At 38.9% G+C, this 24,528-nt stretch overlaps 1 non-coding gene across 1 annotated transcript; it reads right to left on the bottom strand.

Moving 5' to 3' along the window:
* Positions 1 to 23,168: 23,168 nt before the first annotated feature.
* Positions 23,169 to 23,274, bottom strand: LOC125613471. Its single transcript, XR_007344035.1, has one exon. It is a non-coding gene; the product is annotated as a U6 spliceosomal RNA (small nuclear RNA).
* Positions 23,275 to 24,528: the final 1,254 nt, after the last annotated feature.

The raw sequence follows: 24,528 nt of genomic DNA, 5'->3' as shown, positions 1-24,528 counted from the left end.
CAAAATATGAATAAATGATATTCAACAATATATTTTAAAAATTAATACGTTATGACTGAGAAAGGTTTACCCCAGGAAAAGCAAGGTAGTTTAAATGTACAAAATCAATCATATGGATACAATCACCATATTAGTATGATAGGAGAAAAAACATAAAGTAATTTTCATAGTCACAAAAGCTTTTTTTTTTTTTTTTTTTTTGGTGGGGTAGGGGATACTGGGGATTAAACTCAGGGGCACTCAACATTTTACTGAGCTACATCCCCATCTCCTTTTTTATATTTTATTTAGAGACATGGTAACACTGAGTTGTTTAGAGCCTCCCAAAATTGTTGAGGCTAGTTTTGAACTCATGATTCTTCTGCCTCAGCCTCCAGAGCCACTGGAATTATAGACATGCACCAACATGCCCGGACACCAAAGCTTTAACATGATTCAACAATAATATATGATTTTTAAAAACTGCCAGCAAATTAGAAAAAGAGAAATTCTTCAATCTGACAAAGTTTATCCATGGAAAATCTCCAGCTAAAATACTTATTGTTAAGAAATGGAAAGCTTTTGACCTAAGAGTGAGAACATTGTGCAGATGCCTGCTTTTACCACTTCTGTCCAATATTGTACCGGGGTCTTAGCCATTGCAATAAGGCAAGACAAATAAATAAAAGTCATAAATATTAGAAAAATATTTGTTGAATACATGATAATTTAAGAAATTCTGAAGGATGTAAAACATAACTACTAGAACTAATAAGTAAATTTAGTAAGATGATTATTAAATATGGCAAAGTCAATTATACATTAATAATTAGCCACAAGCAACCATAAAATTAAATTGTAAAAGTCAATTCCATATAAACTAGAGCCCCAAACCATAAAATACTTATTAATGCAATCATCAAAAGTTGTACATGGTTTCTACATTAAGAATTACAAAATATTACTGAGAGAAAATTTTAAAGTCCTAAATGAATGGAAAACCATGGTTACAAATTGAAAGACATAGTATTGTTAGGACATCAATTATCCCCAAATTGATTTATAGACTCAAAACAAGGCCAATCAAAATCCTAGTAGACAATCTTCTAGAAATTGCCAAGCTAATCTTAAAGTGCATAAGAAAAATTCAAATGTAATAGCCTACACTATTTTTTAATATTTATTTTTAAGTTGTGGTTGGGCACAATATCTTTATTTTATTTATTTATTTTTATGTGGTGCTCAGAATCGAACCCAGGGCCTTGCACATGCTAGGCGAGCACTCTACTGCTGAGCCACGATCCCAGCCCCTAGCCTACTCTATTAAAAAAAAAGGGAGGATATCACTGCCTGATTTCTACTTATTGTAAAATTATAAAAATCAACTAATGATCAAAGCTGGGGTTGTGGCTCAGCAATTGAGTGCTTGCCTAGCACAGGAAAGGCCCTGGGTTCGCTCCTCAGCACCACATAAAAATAAATAAATAAATTAAAGATATTGTGTCAAACTACAACTAAAAAATACATGTATTTGTAAAAAAAATTTTAAGTCAACTAATAAAAAAAGAACAGAATATAGTCAGAAATAAACACACACACACACACACATATATATATATATATATGTAATTAATTGATGTCTCAACTAAGGTGCAGGAAAATCCAATAAGGAAAGAAAAGTCTTTTCAATAAATGGTGCTATAACAATTGATTACCTATAAGAGAAAAAACATAAATGGATTTTGTATATGTGTGTGGTATTGGGGACTGAACCTAGGGGTGCTACACCACTGATCTACATCCCCAGCCTTTTAAAAAATTTTTTTACTTTAAGACAGGTTCTCACTAAGTTGTCCAGGCTGGGCTTGAACTTGCGATCCTTCTGTCTCAGCATCCCATTTAGCTGGAATTACAAGTGTGCACCATAGTGCCTGGAATGGTAAAAATTTTACTTATTCTGTACACTAAACTTAGTACAAAATGGATCACATACCTAAATGTAAAAGATAAAACTTCTAAAACAAAATGTAGGAGGAAAAAAGAAATCTTTGCAAACTTGGAATAGACAAGTATTTCTTTCGTAAGCCCCCCAAAAGGCACAAGCTATAAAAGAGTTGGTAAGTCTGTATCTGATAAATTCTGATCATTTCAACCTAGAAGATCTAAGTCTATTGTTTATTTTATTTTATTTTTTTGGTACCAAGGAATGAACTCAGGGGCACTCGACCACTGAGCCACAATCCCAGCCTTATTTTGTATTTTATTTAGAGACGGGGTCTCATTGAGTTGCTTAGCACCTTGCTATTGCTGAGGCTGGCTTTGAACTAGCGATCCTCCTGTCTCACCCTCCCGAGCCGCTGAGATTACAGGTGTGCACCACTGCGCCCAGCAATTTTTCAAAATTCTAAACTTGTTCTTCAAAATACACCATTAGGTAAACAATAAGACAAACCACAGACTGGGAAAAGATGCTATATATAGCAAAACACATATCCAGGGTATAAAAAGAACTCTTGCAAATCAATAAAACAACAATTTTTTTCTTAATATTTTATTTATTTATTTTGTATGTGGTGCTGAGAACCAAACCCAGTGCCTCACATGTGCGAGGCAAGTGCTCTACCACTGAGCTATAACCCCAGCCCCAAAACAACAATTTTTTAAATGCACAAAAGATTTCAACAAACATCTCACAAAATAAGATATAAAAATGGTACATAAGCACATCATCCCTGAGAAATACAAATTAAAACCCCAATGAGCTAGGCGCAGTGGTACTCACCTGTAATTCCAGAGACTGGGCAGGTTGAAGCAGGAGGATTGCAAATTCACAGCCAGCCTCAGCAACTTAGTGAGGCCCTAAGCAACTTAGTGAGAACCTGTCTCTAAATAAAACATGAAAAAGGGGACTGGGAATGTGGCTCAGTGGTTAAGCTCCCTTGGATTCAATCCCTGGTATCCCTGGTACCAAAATAATAATAATAATAATAACAACAACAACAACATATGCCCACACAAAGACTTCTGCATACCTGTTTACTGATCTTTATTCACAATATCCCCAAACTGGAAATAATCCAAATTGGGGAATAAATAAACAAAAATTGGTATAAAGAGAAACAAGCTACTGATACATACAATAAAGTGGATGAACCTCAAAATCACTATGCTGAATCAAAGAAGCACATCCAAAAATATGCATAATATATGATTATATTACTACAATTCTAGAAAATGTAAAGTATGTAATAGTGACACTAACCAAATCGGTGTTTTCTTAAAACCCGTGGGAGAGGAAGAGATCAACTGCAAAGGGGCACCAGGTAACAATATAGATGGAGAGCAATGCCTGGTGTTGCTAGTGGTAATGCTTTTCAGGCATAACCAATTGTCAAAACTCATTGAATTATACATTCAAGATGGGTGCAATGGATTGTATGTGAATTATTGCTCAATATGTTTGGAAAAAAAGAGTACTGTTGGTTCCTTTGCAAAACCTGTCTTGCCATTTTTTATAGTCTTTCATTGTGGACACATTTAAGTGAAATATATATTTAATTTTAAACGATTTTTTTATATATTTATTTTGTATTCTGTATCTGATAAATTCTGATCATTTCAACCCAGAAGATCTAAGTCTATTGTTTATTGCTCTTTACTGCCTTTCTCTTATAGAGAGGATTATTTCCTGTGTGATTGGTGATCTCTGACTGTAAGCTTACATTTCATTCATTTTAATCGCTGAAAACATGGGCATCTAACCTGATGATGGTTCACTCCTGGTGGGACTGGGCTTGCTTTCATAGGGAGCCAGGATTCCACTGAGCTGAGAGCCTACCAGATTCCTTCCAGGTGTTCTTTTTTACTGGTGAGACTCAGGTCCAGTGGCCTCACCTGGCCTCAGTCCCATAGTTGAGCCCATCTCGGTCCTGCCCTCAGAGTAACTTTGCACACTGTCTACTCAAAGATTTCTCCCCTCGCCAACATCGAAAGCTTTTCCTTTCTTCCTTCAAGCTCCGCTGCATGATGTCAAGTATGGTCCACACAAAATCAGTTTTTACAGCAAGAGGAACCCTCAACGAATCCGTCATACTGCCAGAAAAAACATGTTTATCTTATCTCAGAGAAAAGGGAAATAAGCCCTAAATAGTAAAATGATAGCCCTGCTTTTTAAAGGGTTTGAACTAAAAATAGATATGGAAATATACATCATATCCTCAAACCGGGATCTCTCTCCAAATCTGATTATGGGTAGCCAATCTAAATGTTGGTAATAAATAGCTATTCATTTTGTGCTAAGGCTGAGGAGAGATATGTAATAGGGCAGGGATAACAAGATAACTTCACAGAGAACATCACAGAGGATGACTGGAGAAAATGTAAAAATCCAGAGCTTCATATTTATCCCTACAAAAATAACTTACAACGAGGGTGACTATGGCTTTTCACTATTTTCAATATTCCTTTTCCCCCCCTCCCATCTGAATTTTTACCCAGACTAGATTTTTATTGTTCCTTAGGAATTAATAGTAATTTTAACAATTGAGATGCTGAATATTCACTCTATTTAGAGTGTAGAAGATTCCTTAAAATGGCCAGCTCATTCACAGGGTGTTTGAGGTTGACAGTGGTGGAGAACTGTGTCTAATTCCAGATACCAGCTCCCATCTCTCTTTACATAAAAAATGGTGCAAAAGTTCATTGAATGTTTTAATTAGCATGCAGGCTGAGTCTCAAATCCAAGGGAGAACCTAATTCTACTTGTGTTTGCATCTAACAGAAGGTGATAAAAGAACAAAATTTTGGAACAGTACAGGATTATTATTATTATTATTTTCAATAATAATATAATCATTCATTAAGTGCCCACCACTTATTAGGAGCCAAAGGAACATTTTGTCTTTCTGATGAACACATTACCATAGTGGTGGATCTCAGCAGTTTATTGTTCTGGTTTATGATCTTGGTCTGGATTCAGAATAAAACAGCCATGCGCCAGCTTCACATTTGTATACTTTTTTTATAACCTGGATGGGAAACGGGAATGTAGGTCCATATCTTTTTTCCTTAGTGTGAAGTGTGTAACAAACCTGCTCAAAAAACACTGCTTTGGTTGGCCAATCAGAAACAGAAATTAAGGGAAGGCTTCGTCCTGCTCTCTTTTACTGAATGAACTTGACTGAATCACTCGGAGACCGAATTCTTCCTGGTTACAGTCTGCATCACATACAAGCATTATCTGGTGGGGTTTCCTTGGCTGGGCAGCTAGGGGTAGCTAATGATGAGAGGCGTATCCAAATCCCAGCCAGCCTCCTCCAGCCTTGAACCGAACTTTGGGATGAGACAGGACCTGGCAAAAAATGGAAATACCTTCCCTGACATTTTTGCTCATGTTTTCTAAATTCACTTTCAGATAAGGACAGTGAGTTTGCTGGAGTGGGAAGTGCTGACAGACAAAGTGTAGTCTACTACAAAATTCTTCCCGGCACTCTAATTATCCTTTCCTTCTCGACTTCAGTATCACATGTAGCCATGTGTAGAATCATAAAATAATTATGCAGTGTACAAGCTTTCTGGGAGCATGTACCACTGTTTTCCTAATTCTTTATCTCTCCCATTGATCGTGGCGTGTGTGCATTGATCCAAGTCGGCCATCTGGTTAGGCAAGATAAGCGTGCTAGTGTCTTTGCATTGCACTGTCACGCGGGGAGGGGGCACATTTTGGCTGTAGGGAATTACGGGGGCAGGATTAGCCCTCTTCCTATGAGGAAACTGAATTTTAAATGCAGTGTTGCAGCTGCATGGACCATGTTGCTAACTTCTGTTTTTGCCATGAACTGGGTAGATTTTTCTTCTCGTTCATATTGTCTCCAAAGGTATAGAGATGCCTTGTATTAAATTGAGGGGAGGGGGTAGGGATTGGAGAGAAGATTCATTTTTAGCCCATGTTAGACTTGTAAGTGGCTGATACATTACAGGATTTCTAAATGGTAAAATTGCTTTCAAATGACTACAAAAGGCAGCTGAATCATAAAAAAAAAATCATTTTACACAGAGTCTCCTTGGACCCCCCAAATAAAATCATTTTTTGAGAGGAAAGAAATATTTGTATCAGTCTATGCAAAAAAAGAAAAGAAAGAGAGATCGAGAGAAAGAAAAAGAAAAAAAAAAGAAAAAGGAAAAAAGAGAAAAAATAAAAGAAAAAAGAAAGAAAGAAAATAGAAAAAAAATTATGTATGTATCATAGCAGAAGGAATTACTGCTTGAAGCCTGGAACAGGGCTCTGGGATATCCTCTCCGTTTGTTTATCTCCCTCTTTCACATATTGAAATTAATGTTTGCCCCAAGTTTATGACCACTGGGACTGACTGAATGTCCTATTTAATTCAAAGAGACTTTTTTCCAGCCCTGTTGGCCACTGTTGTTTTTAAAATTTGATTGCGGCCATTGTTGTCTCATATTCTGCAAATGTGTGGAAGACTCAAAAGCTTTTCCTCTAAAATTGAACAATTCTGTCAAAAAAGATTAGTTCTATTTTGTCTGCTGGGTGCTGACTATTCATGAATGTAAAGAGAGAGGGCTTGGGTGTCATACTAAGTTGCTAAGGTGGCTGGATTTCGGCTATTGACTTGAGGATACCAAAGTGGAGTCTACAAAAGAGCAGCCAGAAGGAGAGGGGAGAACGGCCTGCCATGTGTTTAGCTATACCTTCTTTAGCTGCCCATTTATTTCTTTTGTTGCCAGAACTTTTATTGTCATACAGTTGAAAAAAATGTTAGACAGAAGCTTCAGGCAGCACCAAGCAGAAAAAGGGATTAGCATATCACTAGGATCATCTTACACTGAACCAAATTCTTTTCAGGGTGTATAATTAGCGAATACAGTCTTCTTTTTTTTTTTTTTTTTTTTTGAGCCTATGGACAGAAAAAAAAAATGAGCCACAGATCTCTGGTTAGAATATTAGAAGAAATAAAAGGCATTTGCCAATTTCAGAGAGATATATACATATTAACTGTTTCTACACAGAGCCTTTGCAATTCCCTCAAGAAATGTCTGGTTGAATGGGGAAACTTACTATGAATTCCCGTCATTGTCTCAGGTTTTCTAAGAGGGAAATACTGTGTCGTCGGACACGTTCAAATTTTTCAACCGGTGAAATCGGATTCAGAATGAAATGAAATGTAGAAAAAGTTTTCTGAACAGGCAGAACCAAGAGGAAACGGGAGATTTTTTCACACGATGACATTTTGCTCTGAAGAAGGTACTTTGACAGTAATTAAAAATGTAATTGGGAAGTTGAAGGCAGTAAGATGTACATTTTGGATCTATTAGTGAATAATTCTCTGAGGCTTGCTTAAAGCTGCCTAAAACTTCCCTTGTAATTCGTGGGTGTTAAAGACGTGTATCTGAAGGAAGAAAATGGAAGTCTGGGGTCTCTTTTATTCTTCTCTCTCCTCTCTTTTCTTCAAGTTGTACATTGAACCACTTTTACATACGTAAAAGCATGTACGTTAAAGCAGATTTGTCTAATTAACCCATTGTCGACTGCCCGGGATCTATTTCTGTTTCCAGGTATGCTAGCTTTTAGAGCAGCACAGAGAGAATGGAGGAGGGGGTACAGGAACCTTTTTTTCCAAAATTATATTTTTTTAAGTATTAAGTGAGAATTCACTGAAGTCAAAGCACTTATCTGCATGTGTCTCCCTTTACATCTCTGGAAGTGGCTGATGTTTTTGTTTAGCAGGTGACATTTGTCATGTCAGCCTGTGTTCTTAGGGACTCTTTATCAGAACAGCTAATACTTCTCTTCGTTTTTTTCCCCCCACCTGCCTGTGTGGCCTGTCACCTGGTCTCACTGTCCTCTCCCAAAGAAAACACAGAATCCCAGCCTGGATTCCGGCTCAACTTCATTTCACATTTCCTAAGGACACCCTCGGCCTATCTTTGTAGCTGTAACTTTTAAAATGACCTCATTTGAACAGTCACAAGAGGCAATGGATGCTTGGGTCCATAGGCAGCGGTTATTTTAAGTTTCACAAGCCTTAAGACCCTGGGGGAGACATTCCCTGAGCTTTTCCTTGGAATTAGGGAACCAAGGCCTGGCTCTTTATTTTCTTATTGTTTCTGGTTTGGAGTTTTTGCTCCCCAAACAAAATTGTTTGGCAAAAAAAAAAAAAAAAATCCTGAACCTAGATAGGAGAGAGGACTCAATTGTGTTCTCTTCATTTAGGGAAAATCACTTTAGCTTGCATGGGTTATGTCTCCATGGAAGCTGATGCATGGAATTAGAAACATGGCAAAAAAGAAAGGATAATAAAATTACTGTAAAGAATGTGAATTAGGATATCAGTCTTTAATTATTATTTTTTAATTATCATTGCAACACTTTCAAAAAAAATCACTGGTGTTTTACTATTAACAATTTATAATATCTGTATTTTTTTTCTCTGACATTTATTTGTGGGCAGAAATATCAACATTTGCAAGGAAAGAGTTCCATGTACAGTTGCTCACGATTTACAACAGTCTTAAGTCCCTAATATTTCTGTTTCTTTTCTAAGGACACAGTTTAATCAAACTTGTGATTTACTGTCCCCAAATCATTGGCTACTAACTATTCACATATGTGTTTTGGTTTTCAACTTGCTCAGTTCCCTGGCTAGATTCTTCTCATGAACAGATCAGAGATCTGGACATTCTTTCAGAGGACTGGTCACAAACATGAATCTTCACGGTCAAGACAATAATATTTAAATATGGAATCCAAATTGTTGGATTTGGGAAAAAATGCATGTCAAGCAAACCCAGAATACCCACTGCTGGGAAAACAAAAGGTGAGTTCCAGAGGCTTGGTGGGGTTTTGCTATTTTGTTTCTTTGGGTGGTTGTTGTGGACCTAACAGCTTGTTACCTGTGGTGTGCAACGCTTCCTGTGAAGCTGCATTTAGGTTATTCCGGACCCTGGAGTGCCAGGATGTCAGGAATGGGCAGGGAAAGGAAGGGCATGGCCAGAAGAATCCAGCAGAGGGCTGGGGTTGTGGCTCAGTGGTGGAGCACTTGCCTAGCACGTGTGAGGCCCTGGGTTCGATCCTCAGTGCCACATAAAAATAAATACATAAAATGAACGTATTGTATCCATCTAAACCAAAATAAATATTAAAAAAAAAAAAAAAGAATCCAGCACAGGACAAAGAATTAACTGAAATTACAAGATAGAGAGAAAGGAGTAGGGGGGTGGGGTTAGTGACAAACTTTCTATTTTAGGGTTTTATGAAGACCAAAAACAGAGAAACAGCCAGAGTATCTTTCTGAATAATCAACTTTGAGCTTTAAAACAAAGTAATTCTGTAATCAGTATACATTGTGTGCCAATCTCAACTTTTTCCTTCATCAATATATCACTTCAGTGTGATATTTTCTATTGGAAATAATTGTACATACTTCTTACATGGTAAACATAGGGTGAGTATGCTATTCGGATCAACCTACTTGATTTTTCAATGACATATCCAGATAATCCCTTCTGGGGTTTAACCTCCATAATATAGGAGCTATTTAACATTATATGTCATCAAGTTTAGTGTCATATATTCATTAAACACTATTAGCTAAATAATTTAGGATTGCTATGAATCGACAAAAAAGTAGAGAGCAATGACCCGCACCTGTTATCCCAGCTAATCGGGAGGCTGAGACAAGAGGATCAAAGTTAGAGGCCAGCTTGGGCAACTTAGCAAGACCCTGTCTCAAAAACAACAATAAAAAGATTGTTCAAAATATGGGTATGTCAAGTATGACTCAAGCCTAACAAACCGCAGGCCTCTTACTAGGGAGGAAAAAAGAGACTTAGCATTTGAAACTTACAATAATGCCACAGTTTAACATTTTTTAAATGTTTATTTCAATGCATACAACTAAGATTTCTGAAAAATGCTTTTTTAGATAGGCCCAAGATTTTTTTTTTTTTTCATTTTTCTAAATGTCATTTACTATATGACTAAATCCACTGGCCTTTTTGACACTGTATGTGTACACAGCTATTAAGAAAGAAATGTTCCACTCTTAGGAGTAGACATTGTTATGATGAAGATAAGATAAGCATGTGTAAGTTTTTTTATGATGTGATAAAAGCGTGGGTTCCTATCAGGCATAACTGTGAAGACAGGTGCTGTAACTAATGTTATTTTTTAAAAGGGGGCTAGGGATGTAAATTAGTGGTAGAGCACTTGCCTAGCATGCAGGAGGCCCTAGGTTCGATCCCCAATACTACAAAAAGAAAAAAGATAATACTATGAGTCACTGTGTCCTGCATGTTTCTGTATATTTTACTGATTTATCTATGATATGAAAATGAGAGAATATTTCATCTTAATCTTCAGAATCTGTTAAGCCCTAGGCTTCACTTTAAGTTCTGCTATGATCATCCCATGGAGTCCTCATAACCCTATGTAAACAGGGTTGTTTCTTTTGATAGATAAGGAAACTGGGATTCATGGAAGTTTAATGACTTGTCCAAGGTCGTGTGGTAAGTGATAAGTAGTAAAGCTGGATTCAAAACCGGGTAGTCTGACTTGAGTTTATTTTAACCACAACATCATGCTAACCTTTCATAAATTAAAGAGAATTAAAAATTTCAGTTACATCTAGGCTTGCAGGATTATTACATGGGAAGCATATGCCCAAAGAGAGGGAAGGAAAACATAGATAACAGCTGGACAGCAATTGTCCCAGAACCCCAGGAGCCAGGATAGGGGTTCTAATGCTGACCTCTGGAAGCACAGGATGTGAGGGCTGGAAGGAAGTTAATAGTTCAGGAGGCTCAACCAGGGACTATAATCCCCTATTCTCTTAATTCCTAACCAGGGCTCTTGCCAGTTTTCAACATCAAGCAGCTACTCCAGGATGCTTTAGGAAAGAGTAAAGTGGGCAAAAATATAGGTAAGAAGATGACACGTCTCCCTGTCTAGGCGTAGGAATTGCTGCAGTGTCCTGAGGCTGTAAAGAAAGTGCTTTTGGGATTGAATGGGTAACCCAGTTGACATGAACAATAAGGAAAAAAACTTCAAAGTCAATCTCAAGACAACACCAGAATTGAGGAGGGAGACAAGGACAGAAAATAATTTCTTGAATTTCAGCATACTTGTTTTGAATTGGAAACTGGTTTTCCGAGGTCTGTTGCCCTGTTACCATTAAGAGATTTAAAAGTGCAAAAGAAGGAAAGATTCAGGTCAGAGATACAAATCTGAGAGTCAACAGAATGTTAGAACTGGCATCAGGAGGTCCAACACATCTTTACACATACACACACACACACACACACACACACCTTTAAAGGTTACTTAAATTCTGTCATCAGTGTATCTGTTGATGGTTCATCATAGAGTAAGATTCCTTTTCCTAGCTCACTTGTAAGCCACCCAACTTCGCATGCACAATTTTCACCCCAAATGGGAACAAATAGGCTATATTCAAAACTGCAAATGAAAACCTTCCCGTTTTTTTTTTTGTTTGTTTGTTTGTTTTGGTACTGGGGATTGTAGTAGTCAGGGGCACTCAACTACTAAACCACATCGCCAGCCCTATTTTGTATTTTATTTAGAGACAGGGTCTCACTGAATTGCTTAGTGCTTCACTTTTGCTGAGGCTGGCTTTGAACTCATGATCCTCCTGCCTCAGCCTCCCTGGCTGCTGGGATTACAGGCTTGTGCCACTGTGCCCAGCTCACACTTTTTTTTACTTTTTCTACTTTTGTACTTCTTGCTGTCGAAGCATCTTTTAGGGATAGGAAAATGTCTCTCTGCTCTAATTTAGACTCACATTCATTCATAGAGGTCAGTTGGTCTGCAAAAAGTCTTCATAACTCTTTGACTAGAATAGGTGAGGAAATGGCAGATAGGATGGCAAGATAGCAAGCAGAACTTTGGACAGAAGTAGTATGTTTTCTTTCTCCATTTTATAAATTCTCATCACCATTTTTTAAGCTCATGGTTTTTGCTTGATGAGTGTCACAGATTATTGATGTCAGCAATGTTGTGTAATGGCATCTAAAAATTCAAACCTGTTGCTACTAAATTAGATCTTGTTCAAACAAAAGTTAATCAGAGTATTAATATTCCCCTCTCTCCTGTTGTCTCCTTTCATTATTACAAAACTTAATGCAAACAACTGTGTGACATTTTGGCAAAAAAAATATGCATATATATAATGTTCTGCACAGGACCACATCCTATTTACCTAGGTTCATCCTTCAACCTCTCCCGGGTTAGTTTAGAGTCTAAAGGTAGCTTTACAGAGGAGGAAAATGGGTTAGTCACCAAAGAGAGGAGTTCTGTTTTTACTACCAGGAGAATGTCGCCTTAATTAGGTAAACAAAGAGGTTTTTCATTACACTGTAAACACATTTCACAAAAAAAGAGACCACATTTAAGTTTCTTTTTAAAGAAACTGGAAAATATTAAGAAAGTTAATTGGCGGTCACCCAAAGGACAATCAACAGACAGGCACAATTATCTTCTGACTAGTATGTGGCATAGAGATGTTTTTACCTTTTATTTATGGCATTCTGTTAAAATGTAGGAATGCCACCCCAAGTGGAGGCAGACACACTATTAAATGACAGATTTCTCCATTTATATTTAAATAACCATCTGCATGAAATTATGCACAAATCATGGAATAATTCCTGGCAGAAATTACTGTTTGGAAAATTAAAATAAAATCTGAGACATGGTGTGCTTTTCATATTAAATTGCCCATTTCCAGAACATCACATACATCTGCACAATGTACAGATGCTGCATTGCAAGACCAATACAAATTGCTCACAATGTTAATGAAGATGGATGGGGAAGCTGAAAACATTCATTTATAAGCACAGGGAGAAAAGAGAATTCAGTGCTCACAATCTGTACCTTAATTTTTTTTTTGCCTTGATAATAGCCAATTGAATGATGGTAACTTTAATAATACAGCTCTTGGAAAGGTTTTGCAATGAATTTTCATTTTCAGTTTTGAATATAGCCTATTTGTTCCCATTTGGAGTGAAAATTGTGCATGCGAAGTTGGGAGGCTTACAACTGAGCTAGGAAAAGGAATCTTACTCTATGACGAACCATCAACAGATACACTGATGACAAAATTTAAATAACCTTTAAATTCCAAAATAATAAAACACTTCCTCATCATGGAAGGACTCCCATTCCAAATAAAGCTGGACCACTTTTTTTTTCTCCCAACCCTTAACCCCCCAAAAAACATCCACCCTTCCTGAAGTTCAGCCAAGGGGCAATTACAATTAAATCTATAAATTCAACTGTCATTGAATTCGTACCAAGAGCATTGGACATGCTCTAAGTACAGGCTACCATATTGGGACCTCCGTCGGCCCATCACAACACATCACCCCCACTGAACTGTAAGCAGTAGGAGAATGGGCATACTCGTCCCCAGTCATTAAAGTAAGGTGACTTGGAGATTCGCAGCCGCCACATGCTGGCTCCATTCCTCCCATCCCGCCAACTCTCTCCCACCATCTCTGAATCCTGCTTCATTCCTCAGGAGCCACACTCCTTGATATCTCTAGACAGTTACTGACTATCCCTTTGCTTTGAAGGTAGCATTTACATTTTCCCACATACTTCTGAAAGTGAAATGCAAACACAGAGCTACTCAATCAAATATCTTAAAAGGTTACCATTCCTCAGGCCCCAGGATAGCTCCTTGAGTTGTCCTGTCAACAACTCATATTTGCTAATTTTTAAAGTTCATTTGTTCAACAAATATTTGTGGAGGTCAGTCCTTTGCTAGATATTAGGCATTCTACTGTGGATGAGGGAGATACAATCCTTGCCATCCCAAAGCTGACAGGCCCCTGAGCAACATAGGAACCTAAAGGTAAACACACAAAGCACACATAAGGAAGTCAAGGAGTGGCTCCCTGGAACAGTAAATATGTATGCTGAGACCAGAATTGGTTGAGCACCTACTTTGTGCAAGAGACTATACCAGACCCTGAGGGGTGAAAACAACTATGAGTTAGTCTCAGCCAATAGGCAGGGTGACAATAACAAGCAGATATAATTAGTGCCTTTAAGCAGAACAACAAGACCCTAGGAGGACAGATCAATTCCAATTTGGAGAATAAACAAAACTTTGCCAATAAAATGAATTAAAGGTAAGTTTTAAGAATGATTTCACAGGCCAGGTATAGTTGCACACACTGTAAACCCAGTTGCTTGGGAGGCTGAGGCAGGAGGATCGTGAGTTCAAAGTCAGCCTCAGCAAAAGCAAGGTGCTAAGCAACTCAGTGAGACCCTGTCTCTGAATAAAATGCAAAATAGGGCTGGGGATGTGGCTCAGAGGTCGAGTTCCCCTGAGTTCAATCTCCAGTACAAAAAAGAATGCTTGGACATGAACTCAGAAGTAAAATTGAAAGCCAGACAGCCCTGGCAGAGGGACATGATCAAGGCTACAGAGGCTAGAAGCTCTAAGCTGTACTTAAGGAACAGAATTGGGCATGTGTGGCTACCATACAAAGAGCACAAAGACATATGTACTGAGGGACCCTGGAGAACTGGACCACATCTCTTGGAGGACTGGGTGAGGGAGATAGTGGCAGGCACTGACCTCTGGGTGGTGTCCACTAGTCCACCTTTCGTAATGTCCCTGAAGAGGTAGGTGTGCACAGAGATACCATAGAGCTTAGGCCTGTGGAATGAGAGCAACCAAGGGGCTGGATCACTTGGATCACTCACATCTTTTCTGCCCAGGAACCAGATCCTCATTAAGCTATGAAGCACATACTTATGCTCTGGACACCCACTTTGTTCCAGGCATATAATGCAATAAAAAAACATGCAGACCCCACACCTATGAGCTCAGAGAGGGAGTATCTGTGACCTGAAAGAAATTCCATACAACACAATATAGAAATTGCTTAAGGGAGGTTTTTATAAGACAGACAAGGTATACAAAAGAAGATGCCCATGAATAGAGTCGGGGCCTGAGGAGGCAGTGGGTAATAAAAATGTGGACACTTGAAGTTGCAGAAAAATTTTCTCAGTCTACTAGGGTATTCCAGACAGAGGAAGCTACATATCATGGAAGCATAGCAGAATATAATAAACCATTAAACAGTACACACATATGTTCACACACATGCATACAGAGTATTCTTTCAGAATGGCTATCTTGTAGACGTGTGTGGAGAGGTGATGTCAAGCAGAAAGCCAGGAGCTGATGCATGTTAGGACAATTAGATCTTAGGAGCCCCCCAAAAACTCCTAAGCAGGCAGTGATGTGACAGGAAACAAGATGGAGTCAGGCAAATGACAGTTGTGATAATCCATCACCTAAACGAGGAATATAGTAGCTATTAGTAGCTATTCAGCAAATAGTTGGTGACCTGCATTGCACTAACATAACGACAGACCAAGATAAAGAAATCAGAAAAATCAGTCATTACTACCCAGTATATTATAGTACTTTGAGAGCCCAGAGTGAAACCCAGAGGGGAGGTACCAAAATCATCTGGGATTGGAGAACCCTAGGGGTTAGGGATGATGGCTGCCCAAAGGAAGGGATGCTTCAAATGGAGTTGAAGAGCAAACAGCCACCGCAAAGCACACGGGGTGGGGGTTGCAAGGACACAAGGTGTTATGAGGAGGCACTCCAGAGAAACATAACTCCAGGTACAAAATCTTCACATTGAAAGAAGAAAGAAATGCACCTCTTCTTGGTCTCTTTCTGCCTCTTACTGTGTACATTTTTTTTAATTTGATAGAGATTGAGAAAGGAGTTTCAAAATTCCCTACCGGCTCTGTCAACTTCTCCACTTACATACAGCCTTTCTCTTCGTTCCTTTGTTTACAAGTCCAACCTCAGCCTCCTGGAATACAGCACTCAAAACAACTCCTTTCGACTCAGCAATGCAGGACAGCATGCACGAGAGAGTCTGAATACCATGTGCAAGATATCTGCAGTCAGTGGTAGGTTCAGGGGAAGATCTGGTGTTTATTGTTGGCCAAGAGGGAGATTCGAGCTCACATGAAAAGGTTGTAAAAGTTCCCCATGAGTAGCCTGGATCCCTTGGGGGAATCTCCTTAATCCTGGAGTCATATAAAGATCCTGATGCCAAGAATACTCTCCTTTGTTGATATTTATAAATTGAGGGTGGGCATTGGGGGTGATGGGAGAGATCTAAGGGTTGGAGAGCAATAAAAAGAGGTAGAAGAAGTAGCATAAGTGACAGAGAAATGCTAACTGAGCAGATAATAGGAAAGAACTATGTACTGATTAAAATATTCTAGAAAGTCTTCCCAAAGAAGTTACATGTTTAAAAAGAATATGCATTCCTGTGGCTCAGGAGGCTGAGGCAGGAGAATCACAAGTTGGAGGCCAGCCTCAGCAACTTGGCAAGACCCTGTCTCTAAATAAAATATAAAAACAGAGTTGGGGAAGTGGCTCCATAGTTAAGTGCCCCTGAGTTCAATCCCCAATACCAAAAAAATATCAAAAAAACAAAAAAGAAGGTAAACATAATACCCATTTCTGGATATTATGCCTGATTGCCTTTGTGGGATCATTTCTGTGGGTGGGGAGGTCCACTCATACATCTGATCATGTTCTCTATTCTCCAGGCAAAATAGACTACATAAAGATCAGAAAAAATCTGCTATTGCCCCAAAGAATCTGTCCCACATTAGACTGGATGGGGTTATTCCAACAAATCCTGTGTAGACAAACTCACTCATCTTCCAGTTTTCACCAGTTTGTTCTTCCCCAAAATAGTGATGGCTGGCTTATTTTAACAACCTGCATGTCCTAGATGGCCAATCAGAGGAGAGTAAATTGAACCAGACAAATCTAATCAGCTAATAACAAGACAGGAGAGGGAGGTGCATTTTCTGCAGAAGTAAGGCTGTGGGAGGGAGGCAGCTCTGGCGAGGACAAGTCTCACAGCATCTGAAGACAAAATGGCTTGAGGCTTAGCCATTGTTTAAAAGCCATTCCTCACATTCCTTGTTTACTGACAGCACAGTGAGTTGTGGGCTGTCACTTTAGCTGTTAATGGGACTAAACACTTATGCCAACAGATTAAGCTTTGCTGAAACATTAAGAAAATTGGCCCAAACAGAGTTTGGATGGATAGTGGTTTAGCAGCTGTTTCTTTTGGGGCTGGGGTAGGGAGGCGTAAGAACAATTGTCCCAAGACCACGTTTTCTGTTTTTTGATACCTGTGGAATGGGAACAATTGTGGGAGAATCACTGGGTAGGTTTTCCGCTAAAGGCAAGAGATTATTTAAAAAAGCAAACATTTCATTTCAATCGTTTGGACTGATGACATAGAATATAGATGAGATCTTCTGAAATTAAAACTGACGAACGCATCGAGACACACCACTGGTCTTTAAAAGTTATAACAAATTTTTAAGAGAAACGAAAAATCTTTCTGTCATTGCAAAAGGATCCTCCAGGTGGCCGGATGATATTGAGGTGGGAAAACTTCTCTTTGTTACCTTGGTACCTTTTAAGATGTGTCAAACCTATTTCTTGTCGTGGAGAAGAGCGATGCTTTGCACAGTTGATGTATTTCACTTCAAAAACAGTTTTTCAAGTCTTTCAGAGACTGTAACTCCCTTCATGTAAATTCATATATCTTTACTCGACATGTCTTCTTAAAGCAAGGATTTTCAAGGTGGCTTTTATAAATCTTTTTCCAAAAAGGAATTGCGAACAATTAAATTGTTCAAGTTTGATTCCAAGTCTTAAACTTGCAGTTGGGAAATGAACTTTATATTAAGAATTAGAATACGATTCTGTTTTTGTTGTTATCAGAAAATAAAAAATTAAAATCTTCCAGATTAAAATTTCTATGGGTCAAAATTGAGTAGAAAGTTCATTTTGAATTTAGAAATTTAAAAGTGCGTTCTCTATAACAGTCACTCCCTGGGTATAGTTGTCATGAAAAATATGATATTTATGTCCTTTTGCTAGAAAGACGTAAACTGACCAAATGATGAATGACTGTTATCCATCTTGCTAAACTTCTTTACATTTTCTTCCACAATCAAGTCGCTTATTCTATATTTATTTTTAGGAAATCACAATTTTCTGTTTGTTGAATACTGATAAATTTTGCAAAAAGTTATTTAAAGGGGGAAAGGAGCAGGACCTGGTGGCACATGCCTGTTGTCCCAGCTACTTGGGAGGCTGAACTGGGGGAATCACTTGAGCTCACAAGTTCAAGACTAGTCTGGGCAACTTAGACCCCAGACCCCAAGTCAAAGAAATAAAACAAAATGGAGGATGGAAAGGAGGGAGTGGCGGGGAGGGAGGGCAGGAAAGTAGAGGGGAGGGAAAGGAAAAGAAGGGAGGAGAAAAAATAAATCTTTAGAAATTTCTCAAAATGCTAATATTCAGAGAGGTGCCGAGATTTGTGTGATTCCAATGTCTTTGGCAACTTCAAACTTGACTTTGATTAACCATGCTAATAAGCAGGGTGTTTCTTTTTAGCTCTACTCCTAATGTCACTTTACCAGAGCTGTAAAGACCTGCTCATGATATTTGCTTTTCATCTAAATCAAGAAGGCTAGGCTAAGTAAAAAAAAAAAAAAGAAAGAAAAGTATTTAGCAGTGCACATAGGATTGAAGCGATGATAATCAGAGACCCTGGTAATTGAAGCTTTTGGGGAGGGGAGAGAACCTTTCTTCTGGATCCTTCAGTCTGTTTAATAGGATAAAATTAGCTTGAGTGGTTTGGTGTTTGAAGAGGATGTGATGTAATTGGAAGTGCCTCCTGGGTCTGCTGCTGGACAAAGCAATCAGGTGGAGACACGGGAGGGTAGGGGAAGCTCTGAAGTAGGAATCGGCTTCCGCAGTCCTAATTAGCCTAAATTAGCTATGCCAGTTTTCTGCTTGCTTTAGAATTTCCCTGCTAATGCTACTTTCTGGGGCTGAAAGGGAAGAAATATGAAATGCCCACCAAGTTCCTACCTAACGGACAAATGATGGAGCCTAAAAGTGGAGGGTCAGGTTTGATTGTAGAGGCCTTAAAAAGTGAGTAACTGCCAGGGAAGACAAACGGGGGGGAGCAGGGGGCAAAGCCCCTGGGCCTGAGGGACACTGCTGCTTCTGGGATGAGAAAGTTTACAGAACTCCTATCAGAAATGGACTCTTTTGAGACTATTCCACTCATCTCTTCCAGACCTCACCTGGGAACACCCAAGTTGACTCACTCCCTCATGCTGACGTCGGGGTAGGACTTTCTCACATTAAATGGGTTTCTTCTCCAATTGAATGTCAAAGTCCACAAGGGCCAGCAGAGGCCTTTAGTGGTGGTGTATGGGAGTGATTGCCATTTTAGAATTTTCACTTCTGACTCCGATCAGACTTAACTGTGTAAGGTGATTTATAGTACACTCAAAGTGGTTAGTACAAATCTATTTTAATTAGTGGTATTTGAGTAAAAGTAAATAACATATTAACCTAAAAGCCACAGGTTATATATGTATATATATATATATATATATATATATAGAGAGAGAGAGAGAGAGAGAGAGTTTTTTTTTTTTTTAAGAGGTTTATTTGGCTCCCAATTTTGGTGGCTAAAAAATCTAAGTGGCATGGTGCCAGCATCTGTGGTGAGATTTTACTTTTTCTAGTTGACAGTGAATAAGACAAAATATAATAGTCTATGTGCCAAATGATAAAAAAAAAAGCAAGTGGGAAATTATTTCATTAGTTCTTTTGTACAAAGGGTCATGGAGCAAAAGCATGTTTCTCTCCCTGAGTCTCTTGTCCCAGTTCTCAGGCATAGATGTTCGGTTTCTCTAATCAAGATCTTCTGGGTAAAATAAGTAAAGTCTGAACATCTAAAGCCAAATGTGTCAGGTGAGTATTAGTGATATGATTTAGATGTGAGGTGTCCCCCAAAATCTCATGTGTGAGATAGTGCAGGAAAGTATAGAGGTGCAATAATTGGGTTTTGAGTGCCTTCACCTAATCAATGCAGCACCATTTGAATGAATTAACTGTGTAACACAGGCAGGTATAGTATGGCTAGAGGAGGTGGGTCCCTGAGGAGGTGCCTTTAGGGTACATATTGTAGCTGTGGTGAGGGAGTCTCTCTCTCTCTGTGTTTCCTTGTGCCTTGTCCTGAGCTGTTTTTCCTCCTCCACACTCTTCTGCCGTGATATTCTGCCTCATCTCGGGCCCAGAGCAATAGATCTCAATTGTCTATGGACTGAGACCTCTGAGACCGCAAGCCCCCAAATAAATGCTTCCACCCCTAAAATTGTTTTTGTCAGGTCTTTTGGTGTCAGCAGTGAAAAAGTGACTAAAACACTCAGAAACACACAATTAACAGTACTTGGTTTTATTTATTTTTACATGTCAGGTCCATTTGTCACCAAACTCTGCAGTGTGGACAGATCAGTACTAAGCCCTGCAGGGGATGCCCAGAAACTCACTAGTATCTTTCAACATTTCTCTATAGAAAATGACTGAAAGCATTTTCAAAAATTTCTGAGGAAGGCTAGACAAAAGCAAAGGCTGGGTCAACCTCCAGGTTTTGGAGGAACTTGAAGAAACTTACACAATTTAGGGAAAAGACTATACAACTACAAAAATTGTTCTCACCTCTCTCTGGATCTGGCAAGGTACATGTCGGTTTGGAACCCAGGGGAACCCTGCTTCTGGCCAAGGTAGCTGTCCTCAGGTGGGTCTTCTGTCCTCTATGTGCTCAAGGGCCCATCTGATTTCTTTTTCTGTTCTCTTTACAGGACTTCATTTGAGCATGTGTTAAATACTCTGAGCTCTTCACAGCCACAAACTTCATGAGTTCAAAATTCTGTCATCATGCAACTTGGTTCAGTAACTCAGAGAGTGACCAGGAACAACCATGAACTACACAGTAAGCCTGATTTGTGTTTGAGACATTAGCAAACAGATCATATGGGCTGGGAGGGGGGCGAGGAGGGACAGGGGATGATAAGCTGCTGTGTACTTTGCAACTCACTCTGGTGCACCGCTAACCCAGGTCCTGGCTGTTTGCTGTAGTTCCCTAGGCCTTTTCCAGGATCCCTTCATCTAGTGACTCTGATCTTTAGCAATAGGGATGGAATCATTGAAAGCTTTCAGTTGTGAAATTGTGTGTTTATAAAATGCACAGAAGCCACGTGTTAAGATCTCATATTGTTCTGAATGACTCAGTAATCTTCACACTTTGGTTTATGGGATGAAATTTTGTTTTCCCCACAGTTGTAAATGAAAAATTGGGCAGCACCGTGACTTTCCTATCTATCCACCCAACTTGACTTGGTGGTTAGAGATTTAAGACTTGGGTTTCAGTGACAAAGCTCCTCCCAGTGCTCCAGTGAGATAGTATTAGTCCTATTTACACTTGTCACAGTGCAACCTTAGTTTTGGGTATCTTAAAAAGGAAGCAGTATATGATTCTCCATGCAGGTTTTATGAAAATTATTTATTAGCCACGTGCAGTGGTGCATGCTTGTAATCCCAGCAGCTCGGGAAGATGAAGAAGGAGGATGACAAGTTCAAAACCAGTCTCAGCAACTTATCAAGGCCCTAAGCAACTCAGTGAGAACCTGTGTCTAAATAAATTACAAAAAAGGGCTGGAGATGTGGCTCAGTGGTTAAGTGCCCCTGAGTTCAATTCAAGTACAAAATATATATATATATGTTAATTGATTCACCTTGAATTTTAATTATAATTACTGAATTTAATTTGAGGATCATGCACATCTTTTATAACACACAGTTTTATTTAAATTGTGTTTAGTCTTCGCTTTTAGAAGTCCTAAGATAATGGTGTCCATTTGCTCAAGGCTACCAGAAAGATTTCCTGGATACCTGATACAAGTCATGGACTTGTTATGTAATTCATGTGCTCTTATTTAGGCACTAATCATAGGACAAGTAAATTAGCGATGACAGCCATGGGGTTCTGCACACATCATCTATATCATCATTTACTCAATAGAATAAATGACATATGTGATAAGGACAGCTCTGGAGGCTGCAAACCCAGAAATGACCCTGCTTTTGTAGACTTCTGGACTAAGAAACAAAGAAAAATGAACATGACTACTTCATATAATGTTAAATGCTACAAAAAATAATAAGGTAAAACCACAATGAGATACCACTTCACACCTACTAGGATACCAATAATAAGAAAAAAAAATGGGAAATAGGTGTTGATAAGGATATGGAGAAATCAGAGTTCTCGTGCATTTCTAGTGGGAATGTAAAATGGTATAGCTGCTGTGGAGAACAGTAATGGTTCCTTACAAAGCTCAACTGTCCCTGTATATGACCTGGCAATTCTTCATATAGGCATACACCCAATGAATTCAAAGAAAGTACTTTTAAAGATCCTTATAGCTGGACACAGTGGTGCACACCTGTAATCCAGAAGCTCAGGAGGCCAAAGCAGGAGAATAACAAGTTCAAAGCAAGCCTTGGCAACTTAGTGAGGTTCTATCTCAAAATAAAAAATAAAAGGGGCTGGGGATGTGGCTCAGTGGTTAAGTGCCCCTGGGTTCAATCCTCAGTTGAAAAAAAAAAAAAAAAGATCCTGTACATCAATGTTCACAGCAGCATAACAATATCCAAAAGGCAGAACCAGCCCAAGTGGAAAGGACAAACAAGATGCAGTGTACACATAAAATGGAATGTTATTCAGCCATTAAAAAAAGGAATGAAATCTGGATATAGACTACAGTACCATTGAAAACATCAAGGTCTATGATACTGTAGTGAAATAAGCCAGATACAGAAGGACAGATAAGAGAAGGTTCCATTTATTTAGGCACTCTAGAATAAGGCAGATTTATGCAGACATGAAGTACAGATTACTAGAGACAGAAGGGAGAGAGAAAAAGGAGGAGTTATTTAATGGGTACAGTTTCTACTGTAATGATAAAAGTTTTGGATATAGATAGCAGTGATAGTTGTACAATGTTACGGATTTCTTTTTTAAGCATTTGTGAGCATTTAATGGACTTCCCTCTGTGTGGTTTCAAACCACCAGGACACAGGCCACCTCAACACCCTTGATTCTCTCCCCAGTTCTTCTGCTAAAGAATTTGGTCTTTGTGATAATAGGCTGTTTGGGGAGCTTCCCTTCCCCCAAATGCTGTAGTAACTATGAATCTCACTGCTTCTATCATGGTAGTGGGTCACTTCATGAATTTTCATATCATCATTGTCCAGGGGCCATGTTGATCTTCTCTGTATAATTCCAATTTAGTCTATGTGCTGCTGAAATGAGCACAACATTGTGAATTTTGTTGGAGGGGAAAGGAGATTGAGCACAGTGGTGCTTTACCACTGACCTACATCTCCAGTGCTTTTTTTTTTTAAGACAGGGTCTCCCTGAGTTGCTGAGGCTGGCCTCAAACTTGTGATCCTCCTGCCTCAAGCCTCCCGAATCACTAGGATTACAGGTGAGGGCCACAGTGCCTGGTGCATTGTGAATTATTTAATGCCACCAGACTGTATATTAAAGGATAGTTAAAATGGGCAATACTGTGTTATATGTATCTTACCACACTTTTAAAAAAATCAAGCATCCGTGGTAGACGATGACTAGGAGTGAAGGTGGAGGGAACTTGCTAAGTGGCTAGACTAGGAGTAGGCTTTTGAGGAAGCAAGAAGGCAGGCAGGCCTGGAGCAGAGTAGAAGCAAGTTGTCAGCAACCATAGTAATAAAGTGTGTACCTGGGCACTCCTCACTTGCAGAGGCCCCTTCAAAGGCACTGTACAAAATTGTGTATTTGCAATTTTTTAATCTTTTTTTTTAAAGGGGGTAGAGCTTAAATTAAATTCTATGAATTTTAAGCAACACAGAAAGCTGAATCTCCTCCTAGATTTGAATAGTACAAAAGACCTGAAGTTGGGTGCCATTTTTATATGCTGCTTTGAAAAACTAAACATATTTTTTTGGTGTTTTTTTTACTCATTATGTTTTTCATTCACTTACTTAGCAACCATTCATGAGCCCCAAACATGTACCAAGCCTTGGAGGAGAATCAAAGAATATGTCTAGAGGCCTTGGGTTCAGGATCTACTGGGGAAAAAATACAATAGACTGGAAAGTTTGGGACCATGTCTAAATATTGAGTTTATCTCATCAACCTATTGGATTGTAAATTCTTGGAAGGCAGGACATACGGAATCATTTTATTTTATAGCTGCAAGGGATTTATAAGGTTACTGAACTGAGCCCCTAATTTTCAGCCAATTATCAGGTCCAGAGAAACAAGGTAACTTGTCTACAGCCAAGGAAATAATTTGGAAGACTCAAGACTAGAAAGCAGGTTGGCCTGGCCATCAGACCTGGGCCTGTGCCATGTTCTATGCTGTAATATTGCCTTGGGTTCTTTTCATGCTACTGCTTCCCTTTCATCCCATACATTTCCTACTCTAGTGTCCCAAACATGATGGGCTTTCTGCAGTGAGAATTCGATGGTCATGGTCACAGGGGCATAGAATTAACAGTCCTGACATTTTTACCCAGAATGGACTTT

The sequence above is a fragment of the Marmota marmota genome, unplaced genomic scaffold (genome assembly GCF_001458135.2).
Source record: "Marmota marmota marmota unplaced genomic scaffold, marMar, whole genome shotgun sequence".
Lineage (NCBI taxonomy): Eukaryota > Metazoa > Chordata > Mammalia > Rodentia > Sciuridae > Marmota > Marmota marmota.
This window is presented reverse-complemented; position numbering and strand designations above follow the sequence as displayed.